The following is a 14,905-nucleotide window of genomic DNA, read 5'->3' as shown; positions in this document are numbered from 1 at the left end:
GTCAGTACTCTAGCTGCAGCATTTTGAATTAACTGAAGGCTTTTCAGGGAACTTTTAGGACAACCTGATAATAATGAATTACAGTAGTCCAGCCTAGAGGAAATAAATGCATGAATTAGTTACATTGAATGACATTTCCTGATCAAAAATGACTCCAAGATTTCTCACAGTATTACTAGAGGTCAGGGTAATGCCATCCAGAGTAAGGATCTGGTTAGACACCATGTTTCTAAGATTTGTGGGGCCAAGTACAATAACTTCAGTTTTATCTTATTTTAAAAGCAGGAAATTGCGTAACAATGGAAAATTTAAGCAATGCTGTCTAATAATACTGCCTAAGGGAAGCATGTATAAAGTGAATAAAATTGGTCCTAGCACAGAACCTTGTGGAACTCCATAATTAACCTTAGTCTGTGAAGAAGATTCCCCATTTACATGAACAAATTGTAATCTATTAGATAAATATGATTCAGACCACTGCAGCACAGTGCCTTTAATACCTATAGCATGCTCTAATCTCTGTAATAAAATTTTATGGTCAACAGTATCAAAAGCAGCACTAAGGTCTAACATAACAAGTACAGAGATGAGTCCACTGTCTGAGGCCATAAGAAGATCATTTGTAACCTTCACTAATGCTGTTTCTGTACTATGATGAATTCTAAACCCTGACTGAAACTCTTCAAATAGACCATTCCTCTGCAGATGATCAGTTAGCTTTTTTACAACTACCCTTTCAAGAATTTTTGAGAGAAAAGGAAGGTTGGAGATTGGCCTATAATTAGCTAAGATAGCTGGGTCAAGTGATGGCTTTTTAAGTAATGGTTTAATTACTGCCACCTTAAAAGCCTGTGGTACATAGCCAACTAATAAAGATAGATTGATCATATTTAAGACCGAAGCATTAATTAATGGTAGGGCTTCCTTGAGAAGCCTGGTAGGAATGGGGTCTAATAGACATGTTGATGGTTTGGAGGAAGTAACTAATGAAAATAACTCAGACAGAACAATCGGAGAGAAAGAGTCTAACCAAATACCGGCATCACTGAAAGCAGCCAAAGCGAACGATATGTCTTTGGGATGGTTATGAGTAATTTTTTCTCTAATAGTTAAAATTTTATTAGCAAAGAAAGTCATGAAGTCATTACTAGTTAAAGGAATACTCGGCTCAATAGAGCTCTGACTCTTTGGCTACAGTGCTGAAAAGAAACCTGGGGTTGTTATTATTTTCGTCAATTAGTGTTGAGTAGTAAGATGTCCTAGCTTTACGGAGGGCTTCTTTATAGAGCAACAGAGTCTTTTTCCAGGCTAAGTGAAGATCTTCTAAATTAGTGAGACGCCATTTCCTCTCCAACTTACGAGGTATCTGCTTTAATCTGTGAGTTTGTGAGTTATACCACGGAGTCAGGCACTTCTGATTTAAGGTTCTCTTTTTCAGAGGAGCTACAGCATCCAAAGTTGTCCTCAAAGAGGATATAAAACTATTGACGAGATAATCAATCTCACTCAGAGTTTAGGTAGCTACTCTGCCCTGTGTTGGTATATGGCATTGGAGAACATAAAGAAGGAATCATATCCTTAAACCTAGTTACAGCACTTTCTGAAAGACTTCTAGTGTAATGAAACTTATTCCCCACTGCTGGGTAGTCCATCAGAGTGTTATTAAGAAATGATCAGACAGAAGGGAGTTTTCAGGGAATACTGTTAAGTCTTCAATTTCCATACCATAAGTCAGAACAAGATCTAAGGTATGATTAAAGTGGTGGGTGGACTCATTTACATTTTGAGCAAAGCCAATCGAGTCTAACAATAGATTAAATGCAGTGTTGAGGCTGTCATTCTCAGCATCTGTGTGGATGTTAAAATCGCCCACTATAATTATCTTATCTGAGCTAAGCACTAAGTCAGACAAAAGGTCCGAAAATTCACAGAGAAACTCACAGTAACGACCAGGTGGACGATAGATAACAACAAATAAAAGTGGTTTTTGGGACTTCCAATTTGGATGGACAAGACTAAGAGTCAAGCTTTCAAATCAATTAAAGCTCTGTCGGGGTTTTTGATTAATAAATAAGCTGGAGTGGAAGATTGCTGCTAATCCTCCGCCTCGGCCCGTGCTACGAGCGTTCTGACAGTTAGTGTGATTCGGGGGTGTTGACTCATTTAAACTAACATATTCATCCTGCTGTAACCAGGTTTCTGTAATGCAGAATAAATCAGTATGTTGATCAATTATTATATCATTTACTAACAGGGACTTAGAAGAGAGAGATCTAATGTTTACTAGACCACATTTAACTGTTTTAGTCTGTGGTGGAGTTGAAGGTGCTATATTATTTTTTCTTTTTGAATTTTTATGCTTAAATAGATTTTTGCTGGTTATTGGTGGTCTGGGAGCAGGCACCGTCTCTACGGGGATGGGGTAATGAGGGGATGGCAGGGGGAGAGAAGCTGCAGAGAGGTGTGTAAGACTACAACTCTGCTTCCTGGTCCCAACCCTGGATAGTCACGGTTTGGAGGGTTTAAGAAAATTGGCCAGATTTCTAGAAATGAGAGCTGCTCCATCCAAAGTGGGATGGATGCCGTCTCTCCTAACAAGACCAGGTTTTCCCCAGAAGCTTTGCCAATTATCTGTGAAGCCCTATCTATGAAGCCTACCAAGAAGGTCAGCAACTCTAGTTTCACCATGAAGAAAAAGTAAAGACATGAATAATAAAAACATATTTGAATGACCAAATGTGCCCGCACTGCTTTTTATTCAGAACAATTACACAAATAAACTATTTCCTCACTAAGCAGCCACCCATCGTGCACCGTGCCAGCTTCTAGTTAAAGTTCTCCGTCACCACGACGGATTTCCGTCATTTGGGAAATTTAACCACATATACACATGCGCATATGGTACCATGAGGGGCCGCTCCTCAGAGTGTGAATGGGCCTCGAAATGTGAATGTTGCTTTCAGAGCAGGTGAGAACAAACACACAGTCAACTTCAGAGAAGCAGAAGTTTGTGATGTGACCTTTGTGTAATAGCAGACAGAAATTGCTTTGAGATGAAGACATAACGCATAGACCATTTTGAATATATTGTTCAAAATGTGCATTTGTGTTTATTGTTTGAACCTTTTTGTTGTACAGTGTTTCACACAAGACCTCAAATTACCTTTATAAAGTGTCAAAACAGTTGTTTATTATAGTTTGCTGTGTGTTTTGAATAAATGTGTGTGGAAAATTATTTCCCGCTTTACGTTTTCCTTTCTTATTTCTGATTGTAAACCTTTATTACACTTATAAAACACTACTATAGCATATATATTCTGAAAGTACAGGTTGTCCTGAAAAACGAGACATAAAACTTGATTGAAACTTGAAAAATGCCCTCAGACCCCAGAGGGTTAAACCTCCACTTCATCCCTGTTTTATTCAAGTTTAATAATTTGTTTCGGTCAAACCACATGTAAGCTGTGTTTTTACACAAGAAAAAATAAAATGTAGTAAACTGCACATTTGTCTTTTTTCATGAAAATATGTTATTAAAGATCACATATTACACTTTAGTCAGGCCTTTGAAATACTTTGTGGACTCTTGCTGTACATATGTTGTCAGTGGTTGAGATAGTTTCTGTAGGCATCTAACAATGCTCATAATCGGGTGAAACCTGATGGAAATCTCTTTGTGATGTATGTATGTACAAAATAAAACAAAACACTACTCCAGATATGTTTTTGACGAGAAGGGCAGTTCCACATAAACGTCAACCTATCCATCAAAATTTCAACTGGAATTTTTATACCTAAAACTTTTTTTTGTTGAGAATGGATATTAGTGAAATAGAAAATGCACAGACAAGCAAAAAAAATTCCCTTCCACCCCTTGGGGGACCTCCCAAAAATCATAGATCCATTCATTGAATAAAATAGCTATTTGTTGGATATTTGAAAAAGAAAAAAAAACAGGGATGACTCAAGGAGAGAAAAATTATTTCTAAATGGCAGTTGACAACACTCATATAGTTTTTTTTTTTTTTTTTTTTTTTTTTTTTTTTTTTGACACGGCCCGTTTGTTTGAGTTTTCAAGCCCGTTTCCCCCCCTTCGCCTTGTCATGTCCGCAACAATTTTTTTTTACTTCTAAGTGAAGTACTCATTCCTTGCCCCTTAGAATTAGTTTTCTTTTCTAATGTAAAAGTAACATACAGTCCCCTAACAGGTGCCCACTTTGTATCATTCTTCTTTCAGTCTGGCTCCCAGATATTTTATGGTATATATACTCTATATACGAAAAGTTGTTGCGGACGTGACACACATAATTTCATAATGCAATTATGATCCCTGGAAGTGGTATACAAGGCCTACCTGGATTCTGGGATCATGATGAACAGCTAGGGCTGACACCAAAAGATGGCAACCTGGCCTACCTGTTCATAATGCCAGCCAGGTTTTAAAAGATGATGCAATATCCAAATGACCCCTCTCAGCTGCCTGTAGCCAGGTTGAAAAGATGATGCAATACCCCACTGGTCACATTGAAAGCAAGCTTTCTCTCCCCAGTTTTATGTATTTTTGATTTCTCTGAAGAATGGACACATTTTCCCACTTTTATATTAGAGAGGTGAGTCATTTTGTCGCATTTTATGCCCCTCATGTTTGTGCATTTGTGTCAGTACTTTCATTTCTAGGTAATTTCATGTGTAGGCCTAACCATTGGATGATTGGCCATGGCCTTGCCCTCGCTCTGTTGTCTCTCAATTGAAAATACTGCAGTCTCAAGACTCAAAATAAGGCCTTTGTGTAGCAATTTGCGTTGTAAGTGTGTAGCAAGTTTCAGGAATTGCTACACAAAATTTGGTTTGAATTGCAAGTTTACTACATAAAACATTTTAAGATTGGTTAGAAATGATGAAAGTGCTCCAAATTTTATTGCCTTTGCTATACATATTCTGATCTAAAAATTAAACTGCAACACATCAAAAAATGATTTTGAGCCATGAGTGTACAGAGTTGTTTTGAAAAGTATTTGAGTGCACATAATTAACTAGTGTCCTTTTTAAAATGTTGAAATATCTGTTCATTTTAGAATTGTTATATACTACCGTTCAATTCCTGAGTTCAGAGTTCAAATGTTTTGGAACATTATGGGAGAGCCCATTGCATGGTACACATCAATTTGCAGCTCAGTCCAAATTAATTGTTTCCTTAACTCTCAGCAAATGATTGTTTTCACATAACCTAGTTTAATTAGCTGTTCCATGTTTTGAAAATGGGTAAGCGTGCAAAATTTTGAGTGTGCACCTAGTTTCTGTTAAAGTTATAGTGAAAGTATACCTAAGACAATTATTCAATGATAAATAACTTTTCTGATTTTAAAGATTTGTTGGTTTTTTTTTTTTTTGTGTTCATCAGTGTGCAGCTGGTATTTTTCTGTTGTTTTATTGATATAATTGTTCACCATGTTCCCAGTATTTGGACTCTGTCACGTCTGCAACAGTTTTTTGTCACCTCCACAACATTTTGAATTTTCTATTGTATTCTAATGGAAGGAGTTTAATAAAATTTGTAGTTCTCATAACCCAGGCCTTTTAGTTGTTTATCTTCAGGTATAAGCCTTTTTGAAATAATTCCCCAAGATTCACAGAATTCTAACAGCTGGATTGATGACTGCTGAAAAGGCATTTTTCTGATGTCACGTCTGAACGCCCACACAAGAAGGGATAAGCGGTCCCAGGGGCAATAGAAAATTCTGGTCTCTTGTCATGACTTGGAGCAACATGTGGCCTACAGCATAGGATTAATCCAAAGCAGATATCTTTCCCCATTGTAATGCTATCACTCAGAAAATGCGTCCAACATGTCACGTCCGCACCCGTGGAATTGCCCAGAATATAACATCATAACTTTGTTACAAGCTCAAACTTTGATGTTGCGTGACATGTTGGACGCATTTTCTGAGTGATAGCATTACAATGGGGAAAGATATCTGCTTTGGATTAATCCTATGCTGTAGGCCACATGTTGCTCTAAGTCATAATGGCAAGACTCACATGTAAGTGAAAAAACAAAACAAAAAACAATTAATTGAAATAAATAATCGATTACTAAAATAATCATTACTTGCTGCCCTAGTTTGTTTTACGAGTGAGAGCATTTTACCGATTAAATGTGAATAAGTCAGTTTTGAGTTTCTCAGTGTGCATGCGTTTTCAAAACTGGTAACAGTGTTACTTTGTGCACAGCAGAACAACATTGTCAATTGCTTTAGGCCCTAATTTTGTATTTTATTGACTTTACAGTCAGCAACACAGCACCCTTTTGGAGCATTTACCGGATTAGAACCGATCAAAATACTACAGAAGACAAAGAATTTTTGACAGTTTGAAGTGTTTTCTTTGTTTCAGAGGGCTTCCCATTAAAATTCACTAGAATATACAAAATTAGACTTGCTCTTTTAAAAAATTTCTGGGGGAGCACCCCCAGACCCCTCCTAATCAGTACTGTGTTTTTACTTCACAGTTTGAAGTGAGTTTTCTTTGTTTCAGAGGGCTTCATACCCATTAAAATTCACCAGAATAGCAATCTGAGGTTTTATTATTACATATAAAATTATCTAAGCAGATTTCTTTGGATGTCTTATTTTGGTATTATATATTGGGTTATAGTGCCAGTGAAAAATTGGTATCACAGTGTACAACTTTTTTGCAGTCAGAGATACACTTTTTTTATTTAGAAAAATCACTGAGGAAAAGTGATTTTTCTAATTAAGAATTGTGTGTCCAGAATTCCCCTGAATGCACCAAAATGCGCCCTTTTTTATTTTAAAATTCCTGGGGAGCATGCCCCCGGACCCACCTAGTACAATTCCCGCCTGCGGTGCTTGTATTGTGCTGTCTTCCGTCAAAAAAATTTTTCTCACCAGCACCCATGAGTAAGGATGGGACTCTGTTGACCTCAACTGAGAATGTAATCCGGCACTGGAAGGAAGACTTTGAGGAACTCCTGCATCAGACTGGAGTGCCCCCTATAGTAGTGGCAGAGCTGGAAGCTGATGGAGGATATTCATCAATTTCCCTGGTGGAAGTCACTGAGGTAGTCAAACAAGTCCGCAGTGACAAGGTCCTGGGGTTGATGAGATCCATCCAGAAATGCTGAAGGCTCTGGGTGTGGAGGGATTGTCTTGGATGAAATGTCTCTTCAACATTGCGTTGAGGTCTGGGACAGTGCCAAAGAGTGGCAAACTGGGGTGGTGGTCCCCATATTTAAAAAGAGGGACCAGAGAGTGTGTGCCAATTACAGAGGCATCACACTACTCAGCCTCCCTGGTAAAGTCTACTACAGGGTGCTGGAAAGGAGGGTTTGGCCGATGGTTGAACTTCTGATTGAAGAGGAATAATGCGGACTCCGTCCTGGTCATGGAACATCTGACCAAATCTTCACTCTCACAAGGAACCTGGAGGGTGCCTGGGAGTATTCCCATCCAGTCTACATGTATTTTGTGGACTTGGAGAAGTCGTATGATCGGGCACCTCGGGAGATACTGTGAGAGGTGCTGCTGGAGTATGGAGTGAGGGGGTCCCTTCTCAGGGACATCCAATCTCTGTACTCGCAAAGCGAGTGCTGTGTTCTGGTTCTCGGCAGTCAGTCGGACTCGTTTCCGGTGGAGGTTGGCCTCCGCCAGGGCTGCGCCTTGTCACCAATCCTGTTTGTGATATTCATGGACAGGATATCAAGGCATAGTCACGGGGAGGAGGGTTTCCATTTTGGTGGGCTCAGGGTCTCATCACTGCTTTTTGCAGTTGATGTGGTCCTGTTGGCTTCATCAGCCGGTGACCTCCAACACTCACTGGATCGGTTCACAGCCGAGTGTGAAACAGCTGGGATGAGGATCAGCACCTCTAAATCTGAGGCCATGGTTCTCAGCAGGAAACCAATGGATTGCCTACTTTGGGTAGGGAATGAGGTCTTGCCCCAAGTGAAGGAGTTCAAGTACCTCGGGGTCTTGTTCACGAGTGAGGGGACAATGGAAAGTGAGATTGGCCGGAGAATTGGCGCAGCAGGTGCGGTATTGCATTCGCTCTGCTGTACTGTTGTGATGAGAAGGGAGGTGAGCCAAAAGGCAAAGCTCTTGAACTACTGATCAGTCTTCATTCCTACTCTCACCTATGGTCATGAGTGTTGGGTCATGACCGAAAGAACTAGATCGCAGGTACAAGCAGCCAAAATAGGCTTCCTTAGGAGGGTGGCTGGTGTCTCCCTCAGAGATATGATAAGGAGTTTGGTCATCCGTGGGGAGCTCGGAGTAGAGTTGCTGCTCCTTCACATTGAAATTTGCCAGCTGAGGTGGTTCGGGCATCTGGTAAGGATGCCCCCTGGGCCCCTCCCTATGGAGGTGTTCCAGGCATGTCCATCTGGGAGGATACCCTGGGGAAGACCCAGGACGAGGTGGATAGATTATAACTCCACACTGGCCTGGAAACGCCTCGGGGTCCCCCAGTTAGAGGTGGTCAATGTGGCCCGGGAAAGGGAAGTCTGTGGTCCCCTGCTGGAGTTGTTGCCCCCGTGACCTGATTCCGGATAAGCATTTGAGGATAAGTGAGAGATGATCTACTGTAGCTTTCTTTTCCTTAACAATTGTATCGTTATTTGTGTGAAAATGTTTGATAATCTTTTACAACTTTTTATTTTTTATTTTTGATGATTTTATTTGAGCTTCCAAGTACCTTTTAACATTTGTTTTATTTTTTGCAATAATTCACTGTTATACTGCCTTTTGCAAGATTGCATAATATTAGTTTGTTTTTATATATCTTATATTTACTCAGCTTCAATTGTTCTTTTGTTTTAAAATTTTTTTGTGCAGTTTTGTTCCCTTTTTACATGCATTCAGGTGACCTAAATTTGCATTTTATGGTTTCTTCTGTTACGTGGGTGTGAAATATTCATGTGGAGGGAAATATAAATATTTATCACGCTCATAGAAGTCAGATATTGATGTGTAAAAGGTTTGCGTGTCATTTTGCACAAAGTGAAGTTGTGATTATCCCAGAAATGCTGGCATCAGCACTGGATGGAAAATTAAATTTATACAAGTTTAGAAAAGAATCTCATTTAATCCCAGATCAGTGTTCCTGAGAACTAAAAGTTAGATTGGTGACTTAATGAACAGTAGATGCAACTTTACTTGTATCAAATTTACTTTGTTGTTTTTAAGATACCATTGGTTGTTATAGGAGCACAAATTGCTGTAGTCAGATGTTGAAATAAATGTAGAGAGAGAACGGTAACAGTCCAGTGTGAGTATGTGATTTTATTAAATAGTAATAACACCGTATTCTAATCCATGTGACAGACTGTGGATTATAATTTTGTCAGAGATTTTTTTTTGGTGGGTAAATAGATCTGAAAATGTCACCTGAGAGCATCTGAGATTTCAAATTCTTCTGTGAGAGAACACCCCCCTCCCCCCGCCAGGGTCTTAGGGACTTGCAGGAAAGTTTAAGGTTTTTCTCATGGTCCACTTTCATCACTGAATGTCACTGTAGATGTATTCATGCTGTATTTCATGAGTTCTGACATTTTGTTGGAGTCCAGCTAAAGTATGTGTGAAATGTAAAACAAATCCTCCTGGGCCAGTTTCACAAAGCGCTCTAGTCTATTAAACTCACTCAGTCAACTAATCTTTTGATGTTAGTCATCGCACAAAGTGCTTAGTCTGGTTAAGTTTCACGTTAGCCAGCTAAAGTTTTTAGCCTGTGACAGAGGAAGTTAATCTTATTTTAGTCAACAAAACTTCAGTGTCTTACCTCAAAAATGGTTGTAGCAGATGACCAACCTGGAAGTAAACCAAACTCTCATTCATTGGAGGTGTTTCGTGGCAGCGGCACTCGTGAGGCTGTTTATGCTGTGAAAATTGTCGACTAACGTTAGACGGCTAATTTACAAGTTTAGCTGTCGATGTGAAACTAAGATTAGACAGCTAATGTTAGCCGATTAACCTTAGGGCATGGTCACATGCCACACTGCGACAGCTGAATGAAGGAAAAAGAATCGCAAAGGTGGATGTTGTGGTGTTGTTAAAAGGTGGACGATGATGATCCTGCACCTTTCCCATCACAGAAAAGCCTGTGAATCAAGAGCGCAAAAAGTAACAAAACAAAACCAAAAGTAATGAAAGAAGAACGAAACGAACATTGACGCTTTAAACAAAATCAAAATGAAACATTCAGGATGACGTGACGGACTGCAGGTATGAGACCAAGCGCAGCCAGCCTTGTCCTCATGTCTGTAGGACTTGCAGTGGTGGGATTTGGTTGTCTTGACAACAGGAGAGAGATGTTGTTCGTCTTCACAACAACGTGTGTGCACACGCAAGCTAGCCACAAACATTTGGAACGTGCGTAAATAGTTGAAGTAGTTGATAAAATGTTCTTACAATTATTTTTTTATTTTTTGTATGACAACGTTGCTTTTCGTCCCATACGTGGACGAGTCATCAGCAATGCAAGGATGTTACGTGTCGCTCGTCGGGGGTTTAGTTCTTATTCCGTTCAGATATAATCAACATTCATGCAACACATCAGGCTTGGGAGGTTGGATGACAATCAGACAGAAAACTGACATTACAGAAACCACACAAATGATGAGGAACCATCAAGGACAGAGAGCAAAAAAGAATATGGACGAATTGAGGTCGTTGTCGGGATTTGTTCACATTTTTTCGTTTGAAAATTCTGACCAGCTGCAGGAAGGAAGCTAGGCATCGGTTAAATGATGCCTCCGAGAGTAAATGTAAGTCCAGATTTCTTGTTTCGTTTGGGCTTTGGTGTCCTTCGTTAGTGTTGTGTGACTGGGGCTTTAGTCGACTAAGTAAGTTTAGTAGACTGAAAGATTAGACTGCTTTATGAAATCGGGTCCTGCTGTATATTTCCACTTTATCAGTTCCATCAGTGCAACAACTTTGTTTTTTTACAGACATGCAGCTGTTGTTGGTGATTAAAGAAGAAACTCTCCCTGAACACCAGGAATGGAATCTGAGTGTTGACCAGGAGGACATTAAAGAAGAAGAGAAGCCATGGATAAGTCAGCAGAGAGAGCAGCTTCAGCAGCTGGAGGAGGCAGATCTCACTAAGTTTGGTTTCACTGCCGTCCCTGTGAAGAGTGAAAATGATGATGAAAAACCAGAGTCATCACAGCTTCATCAAAGCCAAAGTGATGAGAGCACAGAGGCTGAGCCTGTAGCCAGCAGCTCATTTGTACACAGAACACTGACAGCAGAAGCTGATGGAGAGGACGATGGAGGACCACAACCAGCCAGCAACTCAGGTCCAAACAGTCATTTACAACCAGATACCAGTGGCAGGAGTTCAGGAGACTGTTCTGGAACTGAGACTGTTGACAGTTATGACTGGAAACAGACCAGAGAACTTCAGTCAGGTTTTAACTGTCAAAAAAATATTAATATTGTTAGTTCAAGCAAATGCAACATTGCTGAGGCAGAATTTATGTATTCTCAAGCATCTGGATCCATGAAAAAACACATAATTCATACAGGAAACAAACCATTTATCTGTTCTGAATGTGGTCGCAGTTTTGGAGAAAAGGGTAACCTGAAAAGACACGTTAACTCATACAGGACACAAAAAGGCATTTGACAGTGTACCACACACCTGGATCTTGAGGTGCTTAGAACTATACAACATCAATGAGAAAATAAGAAAATAATAAAATAAAATAATAAATAAGAAAATAAGAACCTTCCTGAAAGCACAAATGAACAAGTGGAACACCACCATCACCCTCAATCACACAGAGGGACAAATAACAATCCCAGACGTACGAGTTCAGAGAGGGATACTTCAAGGAGACAGCCTTTCACCTCTCTTATTCTGCTTAATCATGGACCCGCTCAGCAAGATCCTGAAGGAGCAAGACATTGGATATGACTTAAGTAAAGACAAAGGAAAGGAAAACCAAAAACTTGTGAACCATCTGTTGTTCATGGATGATTTGAAAATCTATGCCAACACAAAAAACGGACTCACTCAACTCGTGGAAACTGCCCATAAGTTCTCAAAAGACATTGGCATGGAATTTGGACTGGATAAATGCTCAAAATGCACAATGACAAAAGGAAAAAAGACAAAAACCGAAAACATACAATTGGATGAAGGGAGCTACATTGCAGACCTGGCTGCAGACACCACATACAGATACTTGGGAATTGAACAAAGTAATTCAATTGAACACAAGAAAATGAGAACAAAAACAACAAAAGAATATCTAAACCGCTTAAAAAAGATCTGCAAAACACAGCTGACACCAAAAAATAAAATCACAGCCATAAACCAGTTTGCAATACCAGTGGTGACCTATGGATTTGGCATAGTGAACTGGCCACAATGCGAACTTAACAAATTGGACACAAAAACCAGAAAAATGCTCACCCTCCACAAAATCACATACAGAAATCAGTGCATGGACAGAATATACCTACCTCGCAGAGAAGGCGGTATGGGTCTTACTGAAATCAACCAGGCCTACAGAGCATCGATAATAAGTATTGGACAGTACTTAAAGAGCTCTGAAGAAGAAATCATAAAAACGGTCACACAACACCACGAGGCCATAAGTGAACGGACCTCAATCACTAAACTGGCAAAAAACTTTGGCGGAGAACTTCTACAAGAGAGAAAAAGCAACAGTCTCATGCCTGCAACAAAACTTGCAAGACAGACCAGAGAACAATACTGCAAAAAAAAAAGGAAAACATCGAGTGGAAAGATGGAAACAACACAAAAGACCCGGACGTTTCCAAGAAGAACTCGAAAAGGAATACATCGACAAAGTTGGATCAATGCAGTGGCTAAAAAATGGAAAACTTGGTTTTGATGGAGAAAGAATTCTGATTGGAGCACAAGATCAGGGACTTCTAACTAATGGCTTCAAAAAAATGGCAGGGATCTCACAAAATGATAAATGCCGATTCTGTCATACAGCTGTTGAGAGTGTAAACCATCTAACATCAGCATGCCAGATCCTCATGGCAGATGGGCATTATACATCCAGACATAAGATCTGTCAATATCTCCACTGGAAGATCTGCAAGGAACTGGAGTTGGAAGTCAAAGAACATGTCTGGGAGCACGAGCCAACACCAGTCTCATCCAATGGAAAAATAACGATCTTCTACGACAAAGAGATCCCAGCAGGAAGACACATAGAAGGAGGTGCAATCAAACCTGATATTGTCATCTGGAACAAGCAAGAGAAAACAGCCAAAATCATTGATGTGACAGTCCCCAATGATTACGGCCTGAATCGAGCTGAAAGGGGAAAGATCTCAAAATACCAAGACCTGAAAAATGACCTAAGAACAACATGGTCATTGAAAGACATCAATATCATTCCAGTTGTGGTAGGAGCAACAGGCCTGATGAAGAAGAACCTGAAAAAATACCTTGAGGCAATCCCCGGTCACCCAAGTGCACATGAGGTGCAGTTGTCTGCGATTAAGGGAACGATCACCATCTTGAAGAGAGCCCTCGGATACAATGCCAGATCTGGTTAAGATAACTATAGAACCTAGGATGCAACTTTAGACCCCAGGTTTGGGGCCCATTGCATTCTACTAAAAAGACATCAAAGATAAATGAAAAAACAAAAGACACAAACCATTTAACTGTTCTGAATGTGGTCGCAGATTTGGACAAAAGGCTGACCTCAACAGACACATTCTACTAAAAAGACATCAAAGATAAATGAAAAAACAAAAGACAAAAACCATTTGGCTGTTCTGAATGTGGTCGCAGATTTGGAGAAAAGGGCCACCTGAAAAAACACATGAAAATTCACACAGGACAAAAAATTTGGCTGTTCTGAATGTGGTCAAAGATTTGGACAAAAGGGTGACCTAAACAGACACACGATAATTCATACAGGACAAAATAGAGCTGAAAGGGAGAAAATTACGAAATACCAAGACCTTAAAAATGATCTACGAATAACGTGGTAATTAAAAGAAATTGATATCATACCAGTCGTGGTGGGAGCAACAGGGCTTATGAAGAAGAACCTGAAGAAATATCTTGAGGCAATCCCTGGTCACCCAAGTGCCCATGAGGTGCAGATATCCGCAGTTAAAGGAACAGTTACCATCTTGAAGAGAGCTCTCGGATACAATGCCAATAATGATTAATGATTAGGATGTAACTGTAGACCCCAGGGTTGGGGCCCATTACACTCTGTAAAAAAAGAAATTGAAGAGAAATAAAAAAAAAAAAAAAAGACAAAAAATAGTCGCCTCAGAGCAGAGATCTCCCAGATGTCGATATTTCTGGGAGGCCAAAGTCATAAAAGGAACCTTCTTCGAAAAGTCTATCGCATTAAAAGAAAATACAATATTGAAGATAAACTGGCTGTGAGGCTGGCTGAGCACCAAGCCATAGTGAAAGCATTAGCCGCTCAAATTAGAAACAAAGATAAGAAAATAAAGGCCAAACAGATAAACAAGCAGTTTGCAAACAACCCTAGACTAGTCTATAGAAATATGGTAAATGATACAGTAGAAGTACAACAGCCACCTGAGAGAGAAGAAGTTGAGAGGTTCTGGAGACCACTGTTTGAAGACCCTAAACAGCACCAAGAGGCTGAGTGGATTGAAATAATAAAACGGAAAAACAAAGATAAACAGCAAATGCCAGCAATGATCATAACTGAAGAATTGACAAGAAATAAAATTCATGAATATAGTAACTTTAAGGCACCTGGCATTGATAAAGTCCCAAATGTTTGGTTAAAAAGACTGACAGCACTGCACCACCATTATGCCGCAGCTTTCACAAAAATATTGAACGGAAAAGAGGACACACCAGACTGGCTATCGACTGGGAACACAACCCTACTCCCAAAGACCAA

At 39.8% G+C, this 14,905-nt stretch overlaps 1 long non-coding RNA gene across 1 annotated transcript in view; it reads left to right on the top strand.

Annotated features, from left to right (window-relative positions):
* The window catches only part of LOC117530244, a 34,304-nt gene extending 23,281 nt beyond the window's left edge, over nucleotides 1-11,023 (top strand). Inside the window, exon 3 of the long non-coding RNA XR_004566253.1 lies at nucleotides 10,964-11,023. This is a non-coding gene — a long non-coding RNA (uncharacterized LOC117530244). The remainder of the gene's footprint in view (nucleotides 1-10,963) is intronic.
* The last annotated feature ends 3,882 nt before the right edge of the window (nucleotides 11,024-14,905 follow it).

This window comes from Thalassophryne amazonica, chromosome 18, assembly GCF_902500255.1.
Source record: "Thalassophryne amazonica chromosome 18, fThaAma1.1, whole genome shotgun sequence".
NCBI lineage: Eukaryota > Metazoa > Chordata > Actinopteri > Batrachoidiformes > Batrachoididae > Thalassophryne > Thalassophryne amazonica.
Note: the sequence above shows the minus strand (reverse complement) of the source record. Positions and strands in the feature narration are given on the sequence as shown.